The following is a 7,156-nucleotide window of genomic DNA, read 5'->3' on the forward strand; positions in this document are numbered from 1 at the left end:
CAGGGGCAAACAGAAATTAGTGCAAGAACTGAAAGCAGAAACCAATGCTCAGAAAAAATAATTCTGAGCTGTCTGCCCTGGAGACACTTTCAAGTGGACTAGAATTAATGGTGTTGATCCAGCAGCTGATCAGACATATGATTACATAGGTTAATGAAAAGCCTTAAAAAAAAATATGGAGAGCTGCTGTGTCTGGAATGAATTATAAGGATGTAGAAAGGATTGTGTATCTCTTTCTGATGAGGGTCTTAAAAAAAAGTATGTATTCACAACAGCCAATGGGTTATGTGTTCCATCATGTAATTGAGTCAGCTGTATTTGATATTTATTTATTCAATTAATCTATATTTAGAAAAAAAAGCTCACGGTTCTAACTTTTGTATAACAAAAGTACTTTTCACACATTTTACACTAAACTCACAGCCTAGATTTAACCTGCTATTTTACAGTCAAGTCAGGCATAACTGAAAATAGATCAATTCTTGTAAGGAATACAGGACAACAAGTAGTGATAAAGAACAGACATTTATCATTAATGAGGAAACATATTTACTTTTAGTTGGCTGAATGGAAATGACCAAAGTACCATGTACTAATCGTCACAATTTTGTCTTTGTTTTGAAATTACCTCAGCTGTTTTGGTCTGTATGTGGTACATTGCAAGGCATCTCTGCTTTAGAACAAAGTAAAGTTGCACTCTTCCTACAGATAACAATGGGGGAATCACACATTGGTGCCTATTTGTTCATGGTATTACTTTGTAAATATTTTGATATTAAATAATATAAATAAAATATATTTATTATATGCCTAATTATACAAATATCTTTATCCTGGGGATCCTGAGTGGTTGTGCTGACAAAGTAGATGTAGGCCTTATGTATTCCAAAGCAAAACAAAACTCTTTCCTTCTCCAGATTTGTATTAAATATTTTAAAGTGACACAAATACAAAATACCAAATGTTCTGATTCATAAGTCTCCTTCTCCCACATGCTATGGTCAAGGAAATAGTCAAACAGAAAAATTAACTAAATTCTATCAGTCTTTGGTGATTAATTCTTTTTATTATCATACTGATCAAGGAGTGGGTGGCTGGATTTTGTGCCAGCAAAGGTAAATTGTATGGTTGGTTTAGCAATGCAGAACTAATACATAATACAAATCATAAAGCTGCCTTCTGCAGCCTCTATGTGTTTGAGGGTCAAATTTAGCCCAGTCAATGGACACAATTCCACTGACATGGTACACCGACACTAGGATGTAATTTATCCTCTTGCATTGCTCAGGGAGAATGGATGTACATCTTTTTCCTGTTTTTTTCTTCAGTGAGAGAACATGGTATTCAAACTACATGAAGAAGAACTGTCAGTCAGAACCATGCTTCCAAGGACTCAGAAACTCGTGTATCCAGATCAGGATTTATTGACAAGACTTCAGCATCCCAGAAAGTAGATGCTTTCAAGGAGATATGTGCAGTATGTCAGCCAAGGACAGAAAAGTTACTGTAGTTCATTATAAAAACGTTTGATTCTAAAAAGGTGATTCTGAACGTTAAAAAAATTTCTTAAATAATAAGAATGACAATATAATCTACATAATCATGTACAATGTGATGATATAAAGTGATATCTATAAAATTAACATATACCTTAGATAGTAGAGGAACATGATACAGATGCAAAAAATATAATTATTGTAGATACTTTTAAGGCAGATTTTTCAGGAACACAGTTCTTCACTCATTGCCTTATTGCACCCTTACTTGGTGGGGGTTGGTTTGACTTTCTTGGGAAAAAAAAGAAGTGTAGAGAAATAACCCAAAATAGAAGAGTATTGCCTAAAAAATACTGCTTCTGATAGGAAGCACACCATACTGTTTTAAATTTCAGTAAATTTTATGGAGGACAATGGAGATTTAGGTAGGTGTTGTAGACATTAAACACACATAAATACTGAATTTTGACAACATCCTGTAATTATCTGAATAGTTTAAGAACATTAACAGAGGACTTCTCTTGCATAGACATACCTGTGAAGATAGCAGGGTCTAGACACAGGTACAGGGTCTGGGGAGAGGGATTACTTTAACTTTTTCAGGATCTGCCAGAGCAAGCTAGTTTAGAGCTAGCACTGGAGATATCCTTCCAGTTTCCCTTCTGGTGAGCAGCTAACATCACCCACAACATTATGCTATATGACTTTTGAATCTAACCACTAACAAACTACATAGCAAAGAGTATCTAGGAAAAAAACCCAAAACACCACTGTCAGTAGGATTTTAAAAAGTTTTGTAAGGTTATAAAACCAATAAAATTTTTCCAGGTTTAGAAATCAGATTAATGGAATTGGATATGGAATGGATCCTGGGAGAAGAGCCAAACCCCCCATTCTACCAAAGAGCAAACTTGCAGGACTTCTTGAGCAAGAATGGAAAACACAGATCCTGTGAAAAAGACATGAGTTCTCTCATTTAAAAAAAAATAAAAAATAGTAAAAGTCTCAGAGGGGGGAAAAGAAAATTAGCAAAATCCTGTGACACGACAAGACCCAGGCAGTAAAAATATTTATCTAATGAAATAGTCAAAGATTGCAGAAGTCAAAATGCTGCAGTCACATGCAGAACATGACTTCAGAAAGGTTTACAGGTATTTTCCACCAGGCTGAACAGAAAAATATTAATAAGGTGGTAGAATTGCATACCCTTTCCATAATCTATTTAATCCTTTTTTCCAAAATAAGTGCCAAAGTAAATTTATGGAATGAGTGTCTCTCTGGAAATGCACATCATGTCTCTTTGATATAGTAAACTTTGTCTTAACTCCAAATATATTCTTGAATCTAATGTCAGAGGTGGGAATCACATAGTTTGTCTTTGAAGTAACTATGGAATCCGGTTCATGACAAGTTTTCTTAAACATCAGGAAAATTATAAACTTAAATTAAAATTAAAGAATAGCATTCAGTGCATATTCTCAGGCAAGCAGGCTCCCATGTGATGCCTAGCACCCAAAATGCTAGCTTTATGTGTATTTACGTACAGCTCGTCAAAGCCAAATCTTGAAACAGGAATGAAACACGTAAACAGTTGTGCTGGAGAACAGATGTCACAGGCTAAATAGGACTACAGAAGCTTTTCTTACTACAAGTCACCTAAAAATATTTGGACAAACTCTGAGCACGGTCTGTACAATAGTTCCATTCTTTTTCTGGTCTAACATATGACATAGCTTGAAACATGGTGGGAACAGGCCATGGGCTGCTGTCTACAGCGCACTTTAAGAAAAGAGGGTTGCTACTTGTGGGAGCGTGTGTGTTTTAAAGCCACATGCAGAAATTTCTGCTTTTTTAAACTTAGTAAATTGTTGGGTTTCCTATATGTTATATAATTTGCTAATGTACTATGATGCGGGCCAGAAGTACCCCAGCTATATAAACTATACTGGGAGTCTTCTCTAGCACAGTGCTTGGCTGTACCGATCCTCCGGGCTGTTATCAGGATGATGGCATAGCCAAGCTTCAAACATGCAGTTACAATGAGCAACATCGCACACCAAAAGGGAGACTATTCTATGTGACTAGGAGCAAAGGCAGTAAGAGACATTAATTTTACAAAAGTATGAGTGAAATTTAATTTAAAAAGTAGACTGTTAGACAGAGAAGGTTTCACAAACAGAATGTAAGAAATAAAGGGTTCGTATATATATATAATTTTTCTTTTTTAAAGACTGTCTTGCGTAAGAGGAACTAATGTGAGAAGATGTCAGCAGCTAATCATTGTGGACCCAGACTACTGAGATGTGATTACATGCCTCCTTAAGCCAAACAGCTAGCACACACTATTATCAAATATACTAATACTTTACATTAGTATATATCTGGAGAAGAGCTTGCCAGTGTGGAAAGCTTCTATCTTACCTCATGCTCTCAGATAATGGAGCCCACCAAAAATAACACACCGGATAACAAAGGAAATAAAATCCAGTATCTAGGAGGTGAAATCGCTGTTTAAACAACATAATCTTTTTAAAGGCAACATACATTAACTTAGCTGCTTAACTCTGTCACAGTGTTAGCTATAAGCTATCACACTCTATTTAATTGTCCATCAATTATAATTTAAACTATGATTATTTGCAGTCTTCCATACAATTCTGCAGCCCCTTCATACAATGTTTTCCTCCAAACTCTTTCATAAGTGCAAACCTGTATTTCCTCATTCCCAAGAAGTGCATCAACAACATTAACGTATCACACAACTTTATCACTCTTTTATGGTCAGGGTATTTTCCATAATGCCTGTTGCGTATTTTGAAATGCCCTGTTCCACAGATGCTAATGTACTATTCAGAACTATTAAAACCTTGGAAAAGAATGCGTGCTGGAATCTGGGACCTGCCATAGCCTTCAGCATAGGATTAAATTTCAGCTGTTAATTACAACTGATATATATATATATAAAATAAAGTATTTATATAGTCCTATATTTAATAGCTCAGAACTATTATATCTTACACACAGAGAGGGATTTTTTTTATTTATCTGCAGTTGATCTCTGTTTTTCACTCATTTATAGCTATGAAGACTTTCAGCAACATGGTGACCCTTCATGCCAGGTGAAGTTGGGCATCCCAGTCTCTTGACCCCAGAACCAGGGAGCACAGGTGCAACACCAAGGTGCAGCTGGAGGTGTGCTAATAACTGAGACACTCTGGAAGGCACGTTCCTCAGCAGTGACCTACACCTGAGCTTCGACTTTGTCTCATGAACCACTCACAGACTCCCTCAATCACAGATAATCATAAAAATGTTGATTGGTGGGAATATCTGAAGCCTGGTCCAGCTTACTGGTTGGAGAAGGTCTATCACCAATGCTACATCATAATCCACTGATATATATTTTTTTTTTAGGCAGTAGAAACAGGAATTAGTAGCATGTATTTTCTACTTATTTAACAAGTATTTTCATAATTTTTTTGAGCTGTTAGGCTGCACTGAGAAACAGAGGCATCATACTATTTACAGTTTGTCTTTTGGCTAGTATTAGTTTGTAAGATTCTTGGGGACACTTTCTATCTGTACCCAAGACTTGACAAAGCACCCGTTTTACCTTCCAGTGATAGCCTGTGAGATGTACAAGAAGATAATGGTTATCTGGGCTTGGTCATTTTTACATTTTACTGGCTAAGGAAAGAATCCTTGTTACCTTTTCTGTGTGCTTAGCAACATGTGTCTTAAATTATTACCATACAGTTTTCCTAATTTATAAAATATGTATGTTCTTCTTCTAGTTTTGTCCAGTGAAGCTGAAGGGAACAATCTATCTCAAAAGGGTAAACACAGTCATCCTGTTGCTGTGTATGTTTGCCATTAAGCTGGCACAATCACTACCCTGAAAGCAGTAAAGGAAAAATCCAAAACGTTTTGTTGAATATAACAGGGAAGACTTTGATAAGGACCTACCGATTTCATGGTTTCAAAGAGAATTTGTCCTCCTCCTGAGCTCTGTTGTAGTCTAGAGCTACATTTCTAGAAGGGCCCCAAGACCTTTTCAGGGTCAGGAGCACACATCTGTTTGGTATGCATTTCAAGTAACCAGGGGGAAGTGGAGTCCTGAAGACAATGTTACTGTTGGTTACCACTCCCTGTCCAATTAAGTCCATTCAGAAAAGTGCTGGCATAGCGGCTTAGACATAGCTCCATCTGCACCAACTCTACAAGTCATGCAAGTGGATGACTTCAATATGATAATCTTATGGCAAAGGGTGGTAGAATCAAGCTATCATAGCTAAGATCACAAATGACACTCCTGAATGTAACTATCAGACAACAGAAGATGTGAAGGGGCTAAAAAAAGAGGCCTAAAAGCATTTTGAAGACTGAACTGTATATATTTCTAAAGTCTCTAGAGCCACGTTGAACTATAAAATTACAGAACTAATTGCCGCACGGCATTCCAGCAAGTCCTCAGAGGCTTGCCATATTCCCCTCCAAAAAGGTTCATTTGAGCCTAAGCTTGCAATGCAGACTGGAATCCTGCTGAACTTGCACTTTCTTTAAGGATAATTTTCACTCTACCACATTCTTAGTGGTATAGATAAGGAGGAACAACATAGAATGACTTCCCAGCACAGACACCAACATTATCAGAAACTGGAAATACTTGCAGCACATTGGATTTCTGTCACACAAATAACAGCAACTATTATAAACTGAGCTCAAAATTTCTACTGCTTTTATTTATTCCACTATTACATTGCATATTTAACTGAATATATTCTATTAAGTCACTAGGGGCCAGCACTTTCTCAAAGGCAATACAGTACTTCTATAAAAAGAGCAATGTTTAACCCCAAAAACATTCAAAAAACAACTATCAACCTCACAAAATTAATGGCATTGGGTCAAAACCAATGAGATCTTAAACAACAAATTTCAGTCCTCCTTTCTTGATGCCCATTTTCAAAAATCTCAGATGCTTACTTTCAAGACTTGTCTGTTGAGGAGGGTCAAAAACATTTTTAAAAATGGAACTTTAATGTAATTTTAAGATTCCAAAGATAGTTTTTTAAAAAATCCTGAGAACCGGCAAGTAGATGGTTTAAAGCCTGTTGTTTCATTGGCCCATATTCCTTAACAGACCTATGTTGCAGATTCTTATTAAGCGTTCCTCATGTCAAGTCTCTAAGACAAAAACCAGCATTTTCAATGGCTTATCCAACATGTAACTTTGTGGGACTTACCCAAGGCCAGCAGTCCCCATCACCTAAGAAATACTGAGATCTGAGTTCTCTCCTCAGTGGGAAGAGATTAAACCCCACATTTCTCATGGCAGTATTCTCATCACCACACCAAAATGTATTTGGGGGCTGAAGTTACTTCATTGTGGTTAAATGAATAAAGATAGGAGATGCCAGGAAAAGAAACAAACAAATCCCCCAACAAACCAAAGGTAGCAATGAATGTAGCTTACCGGTAAGGAAACCATCAAATGTGGGCACTCTTTCCACCTAAACACCTGTGCTCTGCTTGACTCTTACTTTTCCTCTATCTAATCCACCTTTTTGTAAGTAAATTTGAACCACTTCACCAAGAAGCAAGAATTCCCTCATGCCATAGCTGCCCATAGAGTAGGAAAACAGGAGAAAAGCAAAAGA

The sequence above is a fragment of the Falco naumanni genome, chromosome 3 (genome assembly GCF_017639655.2).
Source record: "Falco naumanni isolate bFalNau1 chromosome 3, bFalNau1.pat, whole genome shotgun sequence".
NCBI lineage: Eukaryota > Metazoa > Chordata > Aves > Falconiformes > Falconidae > Falco > Falco naumanni.